This window comes from Polypterus senegalus, chromosome 8 (assembly GCF_016835505.1).
Source record: "Polypterus senegalus isolate Bchr_013 chromosome 8, ASM1683550v1, whole genome shotgun sequence".
NCBI classification, from domain to species: Eukaryota; Metazoa; Chordata; class Cladistia; order Polypteriformes; family Polypteridae; genus Polypterus; species Polypterus senegalus.
The window spans coordinates 133,784,603-133,801,485 of NC_053161.1; the positions used below are offsets into that span (position 1 = coordinate 133,784,603).

The following is a 16,883-nucleotide window of genomic DNA, read 5'->3' on the forward strand; positions in this document are numbered from 1 at the left end:
AGCAATGAGGCTGCAGTCATTAACACTGAGACACTGTATAGAATACTGCATATTGTGAAGACATGGTCTCCTGTCTGTTTTAGACAACAGCAGGTTAAATGGGCCCGTGCCTCTTCTTAGACACCACACATTAACTCTGAATGATGATGAAACCACTGAAACATCAATGTAATAAAAGAGACTTGGTTTTCTATATAAAAAAGCTTGCATAAAAAGACTGAAATCAATTTTATTCTTGTTTTTTTTCAGATGTCTGAAAATAAATTCCCCCAAGTGCATCAGGTGCCTCCTTCTGAAAAAAAAGCCAGAGGAGGATTCTGAGCAGAGGTTGAGGCCCCACATCCCTAAATTGGATTAAACAGGCATCTTAATGTTATGGCAACTAAGTACTGCAATATTTTTGTCACAATATATCACCATTGGCAAAGTTTTTTGTGCCATCTATGGGAATTTACAAGCAATGCATTTTATTGGTATTTAGATAAAAAAAATGCAATGCTTCTGCATCCTCTTAGACAGTGGAATCATTTTTAGAATGCATTAGTTCTATATTTCTATAGATGGCAAATCATTCATGTTAGCTCAATTTCAGAAAACAAGCCTTTCACACTTGTAAGGTATGCTTATGACAACATAAGGAAACTGAAGGCAAAACATTTTATGATTGATTCTTGTCACTATTTTTCCTGGGTTAAGGACATATTCATGCTCACTTGTCTGGTCACAGTCTGTCATATAAAAAAAAAAACATACTGAACCATGTGCATGTCTAAAACTGTTTAGCACAGTGAAAAGAGACTGTGTGGGGATCTAATCCAGGTATTAAAAATCCTCAAAGGCATTGATAAAGTAGATCCAGCAACATTCTTTCTGTTTAATAGTGAATTACGTACTTGAGGATATTAGTGGAAATTAAGGGGAAGTGCATTTAAAACTGAAGCCAGAAAGCACCTCTTTATTCAAAGATTTGTGGGACTCTGGAACAAACTACAGAGTCATATAGTTGAAGCAGAAACCTTGACAACCTTTAAGAAGAATCTGAATAAGAAATTGGGACAGCTCAGCTATTAGCTAGACAAACAGGCTTGAAAGACTGAATGGTCTCCTCTTGTATGTCAAATTTCTTTTATTCTTATGTATCAAAATGTTGCCATTGATGCATAGTCTAGATAGCAAAACACTTTATTGTAGAAAAAGTAAAACTAAGGCTGATGCATGATATTTACTTGAGAAATGTGGGAAATAAATCTCTACAGCGATCATTAGCAAAACAAAATTTAGTGTACAAGAAATCCAGGAGAAATTAATCAAGAAAGGTTCCTATTGGCAGGAATTCATATATATTCCATACATCTGTGGACAGGCTCAGCAGTGTTGATATTGTAGAAGAGAAAGCCATACTAGTAACTATTATGTTCCACTGATTTCCCAGCGTCAACTATAATACAAGAAGAAGGCAGAGATACTCCAGAAGATTAACTGATGGAAGTATTCATGAAACGGATGGAAACCTGCTGAATTTTATAAGGGACAGGAAACATGGGAGTGATGAATGGTGCCTAAATCTTTAATTATAAAAGACAATAATACCTAAGGACAGAAGAGGGGGGGCTCTGAGAGATGGCACTAGGATTTTCTAAAGCCACCTTTCATCCTGAGAGTGATTTTAGGAATTGTTCTGAAAACAATTCCATTGTAGGGTTTAAATGCTGCCTTTAAACTCAGTCAAGTTGTGAATGAGTCTCCTGTGCACAGCTTTCTTTGGGTGACTTTGGGTAGCTGAACAATGTGTTGAAAGAACTGGGTGAAATGCATACATTATATATGGGATGATGTAATTTTTAATTAGACCATTTTTTGTAAATTCATATATTTCATGTGACAAATCTTAACAAAAACATATTATAATAAGTATGTATTTGTTATCTCTAGAATTATTTTTGTCTATACTTGGTTGTTTTTTTGGCATTCTTGTAATTTTTTTAAACATAATGTTATTTTGGCTTCGAACCCAGCCACAGGGGATGTACAAACCACTGTGTTTCTTCGTGCCGGTCCCAAGCCCGGATAAATGGGGAGAATTATGTCAGGAAGGGCATCCGGTGTAAAATTTTGCCAAATCAATATGCAGACAACAATACAAATTTCCATACCGGATCGCTCAAGCCCTGGGTTAACAACAACCGCCACCAGTACTGTTAGCCAACAGGGTGCTGGCGGAAATTGGGCTACTGTTGGCCGAAGAAAAAGAAGGAGAAGAAGAGGGAGGAGATGTGTCCGTAGGCAGGAGGAGAGGAGGAAAGTAAAGAGAGTGGAACTGAGGGTAGGAACTTTGAATGTTGGCAGTATCACTGGTAAGGGGAGAGAGTTAGCTGATATGATGGAGAGAAGGCAACCTCCAATATATTGTGTGTGCAAGAGACTAAATAGAAGGGGAGTAAGGCCAGGTGGATTGGAGGTGGATTCAAATTGTTCTATCTTGGTGTGGATAGGAGGAGAAATGAGGTAGGGGTTATTCTGAAGGAACATTATTTCAAGAGTGTTTTGGAGGTGAAAAAAGTATCAGACAGAGTAATGATTATGAAGCTGGAAATTGGAGGTGTGATGATGAATGTTGGTAGTGCATATGTACCACAAGTTGGATGTGCAAAGGGTGAGAAAGAAGATTTTTGGAGTGAGTTGGATGACGTGATGAACAGTGTACTCAAGGGACAGAAAGTGGTGATTGGAGCGGATTTAAATGGGCATGTTGGTGAGGGGAACAGTGGAAACGAGGAGGTGATGGGTAGGTATGGTGTCAAGGAGAGGAATGAAGAAGGTCAGAGGATAGTGGATTTTGCCAAAAGGATGGACATGGCTTTGGTGAATACGTATTTTAAGAAGAGGGAGGAACATAGGGTTATGTACAAGAGTGGAGGAAGATGCACACAGGTAGATAACATCCTATGCAGAAGAGTTGATCTGATGGAGATTGAAGACTGCAAAGTGGTGGCAGGGGAAAGTGTAGTTAAGCAGCATAGGATGGTGGTCTGTAGGATGACATTGGAGATCAAGAAGAGGAAGACAGTAAGGGCAGAGTCAAGGATCAAATGGTGGAAGTTGAAAAAGGAAGACTGCAAGGTTGAGTTTAGGGAGGTGGTGAAGAGTTACCAGAAAGCTGGGAAACTACAGCAGATGTAGTAAGGGTGACAGCAAGAAGGGTGCTTGGTGTGACATCTGGAAAGAGGAAGGAGGAAAAGGAAACCTGGTGGTGGAATTAGGAAATACAGGAGAGTATACAGAGGAAGAGGATGGCAAAGAAGAAGTGGGATAGTCAGAGAGATGTAGAAAGTAGACAAGAGTACAAGGAGATAAGGCGCAAGGTTAAAAGAGAGGTGGCGAAGGCTAAAGAAAAGGCATTTGATGAGTTGTATGAGAGGTTGGACACTAAGGAGGGAGAAAAGGACCTGTACCGATTAGCTAGACAGAGGGACTGAGCTGGGAAAGATGTGCAGCAGGTTAGGGTGATAAAGGATAAAGATGGAAACGTACTCACAAGCGAGGAGAGTGTGTTGAGCAGATGGAAAGAGTACTTTGAGAACCTGAATCAGGAAGTGCAACGGATTAGCAAGAAGGAAGGACAGCTATGAAGAGGGCGAAAAATGGAAACGCCGTTGGTCCAGATGGCATACCTTTGGAAGCATGGAAGTGTTTAGGACAGATGGCAGTGGAGTTTTTAACCAGATTGTTTAATGGAATCTTGGAAAGTGAGAGGATGCCTGAGGAGTGGAGAAGAAGTGTACTGGTGCCAATATTTAAGAATAAGGGGGATGTGCAGGACTGTAGTAACTACAGGGGAATAAAATTGATAAGCCACAGCATGAAGTTATGGGAAAGAGTAGTGGAAGCTAGGTTAAGAAGGGAGGTGATGATTAATGAGCAGCAGTATGGTTTCATGCCAAGAAAGTGCACCACAGATGTGATGTTTGCCCTGAAGGTGTTGATGGAGAAGTATAGAGAAGGCCAGAAGGAGTTGCATTGCGTCTTTGTGTACCTGGAGAAAGCAAAATTGCCTTGAGAGGAGTTGTGGTATTTTATGAAGAAGTCAGGAGTGGCAGAGAAGTACGTAAGAGTTGTACAGGATATGTAAGATGGAAGTGTGACAGTGGTGAAGTCTGTGGTAGGAGTGACAGATGCAATCAAGGTGGTGGTGGGATTACATCAGGGATCAGCTCTGAACCCTTTCTTATTTGCAATGGTGATGGACAGGTTGACAGATGAGATTAGACAGGAGCCACTGTGGACTATGATGTTTGCTGATGACATTGTGATCTGTAGCGATAGTAGGGAGCAAGTTGAGGAGACCCTGGAGAGGTGGGGAATGAAGGTCAGTAGGAACAAGACAGAATACATGAGTGTAAATGAGAGGGTGGTCAGTGAAATAGTGAGGATGCAAGGAGTAGAGTTGGCAAAGGTGGATGAGTTTAAATACTTGGGATCAACAGTACAGAGTAATGGGGATTGTGGAAGAGAGGTGAAAAAGAGAGTGCAGGCAGGGTGGAATGGGTAGAGAAGAGTGCCAAGAGTAATTTGTAACAGACAGATATCAGCAAGAGTGAAAGGGAAGGTCTACAGGATGGTAGGGAGACCAGCTATATTATATGGGTTGGAGACGGTGGCACTGACCAGAAAGCAGGAGACAGAGCTGGAGGTGACAGAGTTAAAGATGCTAAGATTTGCATTGGTTGTGATGAGGATGGATAGGATTAGGAACAAGTACATTATAAGGTCAGCTCAAATTGGACAGTTGAGAAACAAAGTCAGAGAGGCGAGATTGCATTGGTTTAGACATGTGCAGAGAAGAGAATTTGAGTATATTGGGAGAAAGATGCTAAGGATAGAGCTGCCAGGCAAGAGAAAAAGAGGAAGGCCTAAGTGAAGGTTTATGGATGTGGTGAGAGAGGACATGCAGGTGATGGGTGTAACAGAACAAGATGCAGAGGACAGAAAGGTATGGAAGAAGATGATCCGCTGTGGCAACCCCTAATGGGAGCAGACGAAAAAGAAGGTTATTTTGGCTTCACTTTGAATTATTTTCTTATGAATTCAGCCATATTGGTGATGGTAACCATGTTTGCTGCTGGTCACTCTATCTGCTTTGGCTGTTACATATATCATGATGTGATGTAACGGTAAATTTGTTGTCAAAGCTGTGGACAAAAACTGACAAATTTCAAATCCTTGGATAGCAAATTGTTATTTAGGGAAAGAATCATTAGATAGCCAGAGCCTTTGCTTTATTTTAAGATTTTTGTCTCTTGATTTGGTTTGGTTAAATGGTATTTCCCTTCTCAGTTTTTGTTTGGCCAATAATTTAGATAATTTTAGAAGATCTCCCTTAACACATTTCAATTTCTTAAACATACAGCCTTACTGTCATCTTGCCAAAAGTAAACTCTGAACTATTTCAAGTTTTAGCTGATCCAGTGTTTGCATTTCAGGTTGTACTGAGAAACAAGTGAACAATGAAAAATTATATTTTTCTTTTGTAACTCAGTACAGAACGGGTTCCACGGTGAATTCTCACAAATAATTGGTCACTAGGATTAAAAAAGTTAAAGATTAAGACATTCTTTCCAACAAAAGTTGCTTTAGGCATTTAACCATCTAATGCCCTGTGAGAAATCTACATTTCAGCAGGAAAATTAGCAGAATTCAAATCTCCATTGATAGAAAATAAATCTCAGTTAAATCCAAGTTCACATTTGAACCCATAAAAAGTATTTATGACAACTCTAGATTAATAAATTTTCAAAGTAGGAAACCCTAAAGAAGTATTTACTGGGAGCAGGAATTAATGGTGCAAACATATTATGAGGTACTGTATTTATTAAGTTAAGAGCTGAAAGTGATTATATGGACTTAAAAGTAATTTCCAGTACAGGTCATTTTACATATAGTAGAAATACAGCTGCAGAAGGTTTGGGGGACACTGTCTCTCAAAAACTATTTTCTATCTCTACAGACATATGAAAACGGGTTGCTGACCTATGAAATAAATCAGCTCTATGTCTATCTGAAGGAATGTAAACATACATTTGTTAAAATCAAGAGAATGAAAAACACTTTTATGTGCTTAACTGTTTCTTCCAGAATGGTTTATGTCTCCAATCCAGTACAATGTTATACAGAGGAGTCAATGAGATTTACAGTACATTGACAGCAGTTTCACTTTGGAGTTTGTTGTGCTTCCATTAGATACCCACGCACCTGTTTTCCATCAAATTTTTTTTGGCTATCTTGATTAAACAGCCATTTAATAAGCAGTTAAATTAACTTCATACAAAGATAAACCGTAACTCTTCCTTGATGACCTTCTTCAAAAGCCTAAGAATGTACTCCAACTCGTTATTTCATATCCTCTTGTGTGCCATTGAAACCCAATAGACTACTTTCATCTGACAGATTGTGAGGTAACTTTGTGAAGGTTGCATACTTTTTTAAGAGTTCTACAAGTGCAATTAAATTTGGCCTCCAAGATTTATTTCTTTTGGTGACCAAAAACATGTCAGAGTTGGAAAAGTAGAACCAGGTACTTCACAAATGACACATTGTCTATGGTGCCACAGGACTGATAATACAGTGATTAACGCTACTAAATCCAGAACCCTAGGTACGGATCTCATTCTTAATCAGTTTGTGTAGAGTTTACACATATCTGTGTGAAAAGTATTCCAGTTTGCTTTCTGCATCCCTATAGATGCAGTCATTTTTTTAGAATTTCAAAATGTTACTTGCGTGAGTGTGAACTTGAATGTAAAAGTGTGTGTGAGCAAGTGAGTGAGTCCTGTGTCCTGTCTAGGTTTGATCCTGTCTTGCTCTGGTAATTCTGGGATAGACTTTAGCCAGCTTTACTCTAAATTGGACAGAGAAGATCATACACTTTTTTGATTCTTATCAATAAGTTGTTTTTCATGATGGATGTTCAAATAGTTTCTGCACTTTTATATTTTTGTTGCTAACGGTAAAAACAAGAGAAGTAGTAATTGGTCGTATCTGAGAGTGTCACTGACTGTGAAAATTGCACTGCAAAGGAAGTTGACTATGTAGAAAAGTGATGTAATTTGTTTTTGAAATCCTTAATAAATAGAGTTAAAAAAAGTACGGAAACTTTTTAAACATCCCTCGTATATAATATGTTTAGTTTGTAATTGCTTGTAGTATCTCAGACTGCAAGATCATGTCATTACAAATTCCATCTATCCATTCATATCTTTTTTATCCTGTTTTTCCTGTACATAGTTACCAGGAGTCTGAACCTATCCCAGAAATTTCTGAAGGAGTATCTGCCTACCTGTTCATTTCAATTACAGTAGTTAATTAATATGGCCAATCAGCTTAAAAACAGTTCTCGGAGAGAATATTTACAATCAACACACCATTCTGGCATCATGGTGCCTGCATTCCCATCCCTGGCATATTATAATAAGTAGCATGGGAGAGAAAGCCAAGCTCTTCTGTTTTCTCAGAATGCATTATTTTTGTCAACATCAAATTAATATTTACAATATGTAGAGCCTACTGGGTGAGGGATGAGACAAAGAGCGGTTCAACAAACCTCCAATGAAGAACAAAACCTTGGACGACGTTTTCCCTTGCCCGGACGCGGGTCACTGGGGCCCCCCTCTGGAGCCAGGCCTGGAGGTGGGGCTCGATGGCGAGCGCCTGGTGGCCGGGCCTGCACCCATGGGCTCGGCCAGGCACAGCCCGAAGAGGTAATGTGGGTCCTCCTTCCCATGGGCTCACCACCTATGGGAGGGGCCAAGGAGGTTGGGCGCAGTGCGAGTTGGGTGGTGGCGGGCGGGACCTTGGCGGTCTGATCCTGGCTACAGAAACTGGCTCTTGGGACGTGGAATGTCACCTCTCTGAAGGGGAAGGAGCCTGAGCTAGTACGCGAGGTCGAGAGGTTCCGGCTAGATATAGCTGGACTCACCTCGACGCACAGCTTGGGCTCTGGAACCAATCTCCTTGAGAGGGGCTGGACTCTCTACCACTCTGGAGTTGCCCCCGGTGAGAGGCGCCGAGCAGGTGTGGGCATACTTATTGCCCCCAACTTGGAGCCTGTGCATTGGGGTTTACCCCGTGGACTAGAGGGTGGCCTCCCTCCGCCTTGGGTGGGGAAAGGGTCCTGACTGTTGTTTGTGCGTATGCGCCGAACAGCAGTTTGGAGTATCCACCCTTTTGGAGTCTCTGGAGGGGTGCTAGAGGGCATACCTTCTGGGATTCCCTGTTTTGCTGGGAGACTTCAATGCTCACGTGGCAATGACAGTGAGACCTGGAAGGGCGTGATTGGGAGGAATGGCCCCCCGGATCTGAACCCGAGCTGTGTTTTGTTATTGGACTTCTGTGATCATCACGGATTGTCCATAACGAACACCATGTTCAAGCATAAGCACTTGGCACCAGGACACCCTAGGCCTCAGTTCGATGATCGACTTTGTGGTCGTGTTGTCGGACTTGCGGCCATATGTCTTAGACACTCGGGTAAAGAGAGGGAAGGAGCTGTCAACTGATCACCACCTGGTGGTGAGTTGGCTTCGATGGTGGGGGAAGATGCCGGTCAGACCTGGTAGGCCCAAACGTGTTGTGAGGGTCTGCTGGGAACGGCTGGCAGAGTCCCCTGTCAGAAGTAGCTTCAACTCCCACCTCCGCAGAACTTCAACCACGCCCCGAGGGAGGTGGGGACATTGAGTCCAAATGGGCCATGTTCCGTGCCTCTATTGTTGAGGCGGCTGACCAGAGCTGTGGCCGCAAGGTGGTCGGTGCCTGTCGTGGCGGGAATCCCCCAAACCCTTGGTGGACACCGCGGTGAGGGATGCCGTCAAGCTGAAGAAGGAGTCCTATAGGACGTTTTTGTTCTGTGGGTTTCTGGAGGCAGCTGATAGGTACCGCAGGCCAAGCGAACGGCTTCGGTTGTTGCTGAGGCAAAACTGGCATGGGAGGAGTTTGGAGAGGCCATGGAGAACGACTTTCGGACGGCTTCGAGGAGATTCTGGTCCACCGTCCGGCGCTCAGGAGGGGAAGCAGTGCAGTGTCAACACCGTATATGGTGGGATGGTGCGCTGCTGACCTCGACTCAGGGCGCTGGGGTCGGTGGGGGAGTACTTCAAGACCTCCTCAATCCCACTAACATGCCTTCCACGAGGAAGCAGAGCCTGGGGACTCTGAGGTGGGCTCTCCCATCTCTGGGACTGAGGTCACCGAGGTGGTCAAAAAACTCCTTGGCTGGGGGGTGGATGAGATACGCCCGAGTTCCTTAAGGCTCTGGATGTTGTAGGACTGTCTTGGTTGACACGCCTCTGCAACATCGCATGGACATCGGGGACAGTGCCTCTGGATTGGCAGACCGGGGTGGTGGTCCCCCTCTTTAAAAAGGGGGACCGGAGGGTGTGTTCCAACTATAGAGGGATCACACTCCTCAGCCTCCCTGGAAAAGTCTATTCGGGGTTCTGGAGAGGAGGGTCCGCCGGATAGTCAACCTCGGATTCAGGAGGAACAGTGTGGTTTTCGCCCTGGTCGGAACAGTGGACCAGCTCTTCACCCTTAGCAGAGTCCTGGAGGGTGCATGGGAGTTTGCCCACCAGTCTACATGTGTTTTGTGGACTTGGAAAAGGCATTCGACCGTGTCCCTCGGGAATCCTGTGGGGTGCTCCGGGAGTATGGGGTACCGGACCCCTGATAAGAGCTGTTCGGTCTCTGTACAACCGTGTCAGAGCTTGGTCCGCATTGCCGCAGTAAGTCAGCCCGCTTCCAGTGAGAGTTGGACTCCGCCAGGGCTGCCCTTTGTCACCATTCTGTTCATAACTTTTATGGACAGAATTTCTAGGCGCAGCCAGGGTGTTGAAGGGGTCCGTTTGGTGGACTCAGGATTGGGTCACTGCTTTTGCAGATGATGTTGTCCTGTTTGCTTCATCAGGCCGTGATCTTCAGCTCTCTGGATCGGTTCGCAGCTGAGTGTGAAGCGGCTGGGATGAGAATCAGCACCTCCAAATCCGAGACATGGTCCTCAGCCGAAAAGGGTGGAGTGCCCTCTCAGGGTTGGGGAGAGATCCTGCCCCAAGTGGAGGAGTTCAAGTATCTCGGGGTCTTGTTCACGAGTGAGTGAAGAATGGACCGTGAGATTGACATTCGGATCGGTGCGGCATCTGCAGTGATGCAGGCTCTGCATCGGTCTGTCGTGGTGAAAAAGGAGCTGAGCCGTAAGGCAAAGCTCTCAATTTACCAGTCGATCTACGTTCCTACCCTCACCTATGGTCATGAGCTATGGGTAGTGACCGAAAGAACGAGATCGCAATACAAGGGCTGAAATGAGTTTCCTCCGCAGGGTGTCTGGGCTTTCCCTTAAAGACAGGGTGAGAAGCTCGATCATCCAGGAGGGGCTCAGAGTAGAGCCGCTGCTCCTCTGCATCGAGAGGAGTCAGATGAGGTGGCTTGGGCATCTGATCAGGATGCCTCCTGGACGCCTCCCTGGTGAGGTGTTCGGCACGCCCAACCGGGAGGAGGCCCGGGGAAGACCCAGGACACGCTGGAGGGACTATGTCTCCCGGCTGGCCTGGGAACGCCTTTGGGATTCTCCCGAAGAGCTGGAAGAAGTGGCGGGGAGAGGGAAGTCTGGGCCTCTCTGCTTAAGCTGCTACCCCCGCGACCCGACCCCGGATAAGCGGAAGAGGATGGATGGATGGATGGAGAACCTACTCTACCTTAACGTGAGGGAAGGCCAATGTGACCACTCTCTGTGGCTGTGAACTAAATGTGAAGGTCAGGAAACAGATGGTTGGATGGCATTTTTTATTATAAAGTATAAGTAGTAATTGAGTTTTGCTGTAATATAGGATAATGATTATTATGGTTATGTTTGATGGGTTGCTTTATTTAAATTGCACTGTGACAATCAATGGATTTAATAATAGCTTGAGAAGTCATTGTCAGATCAGACCACCCAACTAGAAGCCTCAAAAAGAGTAGGGTTTAATTTACTGTGCACATGACCATAAATTGACTTTCTTTTAAGATATAAATATTAGGGGTGAATGGTAGAACCTGGCATGCATGTAATAAGGCACATCATGTTTTAATTCAGTTTGTGCTTTTCAAAGATGATATTCTAAAGAAATATTAATAGTGTTTGACTTTATTCTTCATACATATTTAAACATGTTTTATATAATTCTGTCTTTTTATTGATAAATGATTTTTAAAATAATGATAAGCTGTTTAATTCCTTGTCCTTGTACTGAAAATTTAAAGATGACAGCTGAGTCAGCAGAAATTAAGTTATGGTTATATTTTAGATATTAAGAACAAGATAAACAGGTAGATAGTGATAAAGAATAGCCTAAACTTATTGCAGATAGAAAATTATAAATAAATCAGTAGAAAGAAAGATAAAAATATAAAAATAAATTGTTATTTTCTTAAAGAAAGAATATAAAAAGGCAGCCATTTTGCTTTAATTTGGCCAGAACAGATAATGAAGTGTTCCTGCTTAAGAATATCCAAAGACCTCTGAAAATTAGCATTTTAAAATACTGTATGAATGAATTTGAACAACAGCTTTGATTTAATTTTGACATCAAACAAGTCTTTAATATAAGCAGTGGGAATCTGTTCCATGGAATTGGGCAGTTGTCAACAATTGTGCAATAACACTTTAAAACAATTTCAAACCTGCCCTGTTTGAATGTCACACATTTTTATCCCACACTACATAATAACACTAAAGGTTTCATTAGAATGGGGAAGGTGTGATTCTTATGGAGAGTCTGTAACTATAGATTTCATTTATTGTTATCAATAAACTCTACTCTCTTACTTTACCTATACATCATAGTGCATGTGCAGTATATGTCACATACTGTACCTCTGTGCCTACCCTGGAGTTAAAGTAGTGTTGAGAAAAGCACACAAAGTGGGGATAAGAAAATGGAAGTTATAAAAGTATAAACCAAATAAAAGAAAAGCAAACCCTACCTGTCCCACTGGGCTGCATGCACTGAGTGCTGTCCAATACTACCTGCCTGGGGTGGCTAGCTCACTTGCTCACCATCTCCAGACACTTAGACTGAAAAGGTGCCAAATGGACTATCATACATAACCCAATCTTTCTTCTTCTTCTTCTTCCTTTCTTTCTCTTTCTGTGTACTCAGTTGCACCAGGTTGCCACAATGGGCCATCACACTACGTTTACTTCAGGAACACTCTTTGAAAGTCATCAGGAGGTTTCACCATAACTCATTCTAGTTGCCCCTGGAACCTCTGCCTCATTAGTCACAAACTTCTAGCTAAAGGGTCAATCATTAATTTGAGGTTCTAGGCAGCATTTTAGGTGCTTTGACTCTGCAATACAGTATAATGTGTGCCCACTCCATTTATGTAAAACTCTCTGCTTCCACCCAGTGGTCTGTGAAAGTTCTCCATCTCTTCTTACAGCATGTTGTCTGGAGTTTACTGCCCAAGTAGTACAGGGTGGTCCAGATCTGATTATGCAATTTTCATTACGTTATAACTTATTAAGTTTATTACATAGAGAATTCACAACTGACTGGAGGACAAGTGGGACATTACATGGAAAACCAGTGAATTAATTCAATGTAAGTCTATTTTCGTTTATTACAAGATTTGTCAAACAATTCTTTTATCTTGCATTGTTTTCCTGCATGGCATTAAAAGTTGCATAATTAGATCTGGACCACCCTATAGTAGTACTAGATAGGCACTCTAAACACCAGTGTGTGAGATCTTCCTTAGAAGTATAAACCCTGATGTAGTTGTCATCATCTGGTTATGTCTCTCAATGGCAAACTAAAAAGACTGACACCTTTGGAGGAGGGGCAGCTCATTATTACCCTCACAAGAAACAGGGGCTCTATATGAGAGATACCACTCTGAGAACTCTGGAAGGAGGATTAGTGCTAAGAAAGAGGATTGATCTTTTTTCAGTTAGCCTTTGTCTGATAAATAATATATATAAATAAATATATAAACTGCATATATGTATACAGGAGAACAGCACACTTGTAAACAAGTTTTAAAGGGATTTTTTTTGCCAATTAATGGTCAGATAAATGTCTCTAATTGCACACCACTAACTTAAATAGCCTCAGCATGATGATGCTATTTATAATGTATGTCCAAATCATGTGACCAGCAACGGATGTAATTGCCGTAAATAACATGGTAAGACCCATAACAATCAGCACACAAAATGACAGCGTTCAAGGAGAGAACATCAAAAATGGTGCTACAAAAAGAATGTTATGTCATATATAGAATCTAGATAGATATATAGATAGACATTGATGATCCACAATATTTAAAACCACCTGCCTAATATTGTGTAGGCCCCCCTCATGCCACCAAAATAGCTCTGTTGAGGCCTAGACTCCACAACACCTTTGGACATGTCCTGTGGGTTCTGGCACCAAGACATTAGCAGCAGGTCCTTAAAGTGCTATAGGCTGCGAGGTGGAGGCTCCATGGACTGGACTTGTTTTTCCAGCACATCTCTCAGATGCTCAATCGGATTAAGATCTAGAAAATTCATAGACCAAGTCAACACCATGAACTGTTTGTCATATTTCTCAAGCCATTCCTGAATACTTTTTGCAGTGTGGCTGGGTACATTGTCCTGCTGAAATAGGCCATGCCATCAGAGAATATTCTTTCAATGATGGTGTGTATGTTTTCTACATCAATCTTAGGTAGGTGGTACATGTTAAACAAACATTCACATGAATGCCAGGACCCAAAGTTTCCCAGTAGGACATTTTCCAGAACATCACACTGCCTCAGCTAGCTTACCTTCTTTCCATCTTCACATAGTATATCTTACTACCATCTGTTCCCCAGATAAAAAATGCGCACACACCCAGCCATCCACATGATCTTAAAGAAAACATGATTCATCAAACCATGCCACCTTCCTCCACTGCTCCATGGTCCAGTTTTGACACTCATGTGTCCAGTGTAGGTACTGTTGATGATGGATGGAGTACATGGGCACACTGACTGGTCTTTGGCAACGTAGCTTCATATGCAGCAAGTTATGATGCACTGTGTGTTCCGACACCTTTCTCTCATGGCCACCATTAAGTTTTTCAGAAATTAGTGCCACACTAGCTCTTCTGTGGTGTTAGACCAGGAAGTCTAGTGTTTGCTCCCTACACACTCCAATGAGCTGGAGGCACTCATGATCCTGTCACCAGTTCACTGGTTATTCTTACTAGGACCACTTTTGATAGTTAATAACCACTGCATACTGGGAACACTCCACAGTATTTGCTGTTTTGGAGATGCTCTGACCCAGTCTTCTAGCACTTTGGCCCTTGTCAAAGCCATTCAGATTTTTATGCTTGCCCAATTTCCTGCTTCCAACACATCACCTTTAAGGACTGATTTTTCAGTTGCTGTCTAATATATCCCATTCCTTGACAGGTGCCATTGTAACAAGATAATCAATTTAATTCACTTCACTTGTCAGTGGTTTTAATGTTCTTTGTGATCAGTATATATATATACATATATATATATATACACTAGTTACATTAAGTAACTAGGCACAGAGCCTATCACTGCACCAATTTAGAGTTAACAATTGACCTCCTGTATTATGCACGTCTTTACGTGTGGCCGTTCCACCAGAATGCACTAACTGCACCAACCTGAAGTAAATATGCTTGAAAAATTCTGTTTTATTCTTTTTTTAAGATATACAGTAGTTTCTTAGTTATATGATTTCTAGATGACTGCTTTTATAGACTCTTTTTACCTCTGAATCGGAATTTCCTCATTTGTTACACTTCTTACATTCTTGCAGTGTTAAGTGTATTATAATTGGCTTCTTAAAATTGTACCAGTGAAAGTGTGGGTATTTGTGTGGGTGTTTTTGCATGGACTGGCTCCTCACCCAGGTTATGTTCCTGTATTTTAACTGATGATGCCAGACCTGAACAGGATTAATCAAGTTTTCGATTGTTATATTATGTACAACTTACTTTTAAAAATATACATTAGTAAGAATAATTGTACTTTTTTCATTTTATATTTAAAAACTGTTTTAAATAACTCAAAGGCTTTCTAGTAAAATTTGAACTCTTATAAAAAGGCAGCTATATTCTGCCATCTAGTGGCATCCATCAACATTACTGTTCATTACATTCCCCTATCCTCCAGTTTTCAAAAACAAAGGACATGTGAAATGCCACCCTATCCTAATGCCAAGCATATTACTTTGTAGAAAGTTTTAGCACTTCTAAAGCCCACATAAAAAGTAAACTCTTATTGAAAAGCACATACAGTAGTTTTCAAAGTAAGCCCTGACTGAATATTCCAGTTGCATTAATTATTGCAATGTGTTTTCAAGCATGTGTATGTGTATTTGACATTGGACTTATGCCCTTTCTATTGCCGATTCCTGACTTATACCTGATGCTGCTGGCTAGGCTCCTTCTTTCATATAAAACCATATAATAATTTAAAGCAAGACACTATTTTATTTAGTGAATATGGACTGACATTGAATTGGCTGCCACTGATTTAAATGTTACAAAACTGATACTGCTTTTTTAACCAGTGGCGCAGTGGTAGAGCTGCTGCCTCGCAGTAAGGAGAACTGGGTTTGCTTCCCGGGTCCTCCCTGCATGGAGTTTGCATGTTCTCTCCGTGTCACCATGGGTTTCCTCCCACAGTCCAAAGACATGCAGGTTAAATTGTTCCGTGTGTGTGTGTCCTGCGGTGGGCTGGCACCCTGCCCGGGATTTGTTTCCTACCTTGTGCCCTGTGTTGGCTGGGATTGGCTCCAGCAGACCCCCATGACCCTGTAGTTAGGATATGGCGTATTGGATAATGGATGGAAGATCTACAAACATTTGAATTTTTTACAACTGGCATACCAGCAGGACACACTATTTGCTTTGGTTCATGCAGCAAGCCATAGCAGAAGACTAAACCTGTTTTTTTTTTTTTGATTTAAGGCCCAACACCCTAGCTACTAAGCCACATGCTATCCTTATCCCAAATGTCCATATTGGTTACTAACTTTCTAAAGCTATCTTGTGTTAATGGCAATTTCTAAGTGACCTAAATCCCCGCTTTTAAAACCTGGATGCCTTTTATTTCAATGGCAACTTCACTCAAGAACAGAAGAAAGGTGAAAATTAGTCTTGACGGAAACAAAATTTGTTTCTAAGACCCTCTTCTACTAAAGAATCGTCCTGGGTCCTGATACTGTTTCTGATTTTAATGATGAAATAGCTTCTGGTGCACCTAGCAAACGTGTGAAATTCTCAGATGATACTAAAATTGGAGAAATGGCAGACTCTCTTTCTCATGGATGGGGGTTGATTTGATTTTAGTTTAGTTAAGTTTGATTTGATAGTATGGAATGTTGTATGCTTTTAAGAAATTCAATAAAAGATTAAAAAACACTTGGACAAGCTTCAGAACTGGATGAACACTTGGAAAATGCAGTTTAATGTAGAAAAGTCAAAGAGCTAGATATGAGCAGCAATTATAAATACAAGATGGGAGACACTGAGCTGCAGTAAGCAACTTCTGAAAAATAATTAGGGGTCTAGGTTGTTATATCACAAAAATTGTTGAATATACAGTAAGAAAAGTGACATTGTGCTCAGAGCATATAATGCACTAGTGAGATTGCATCTGCAAATTTTGTGTGCTTTTCTGGTCACCTCACTACAAAAATGACATAATGGCATTTGAGAAACTGTGCAGAGGACAGCAACCAAGTGCATCCTGGGTTAAGGACATGTCATACTGTGACAGACTCAGAGAATTAAACTTGTTTAGTCTAAAGCAGCTGACACTGTGTGGAGCTAATCCAACTC

The 16,883-nt window shown here is 41.8% G+C and overlaps 1 protein-coding gene across 1 annotated transcript in view; it reads right to left on the reverse strand.

The window, feature by feature from the left end:
- The window catches only part of si:dkey-106n21.1 (solute carrier family 23 member 1), a 136,850-nt gene that overhangs the window by 55,025 nt on the left and 64,942 nt on the right, over positions 1–16,883 (reverse strand). The gene's annotated exons all lie outside the window — the stretch shown is intronic.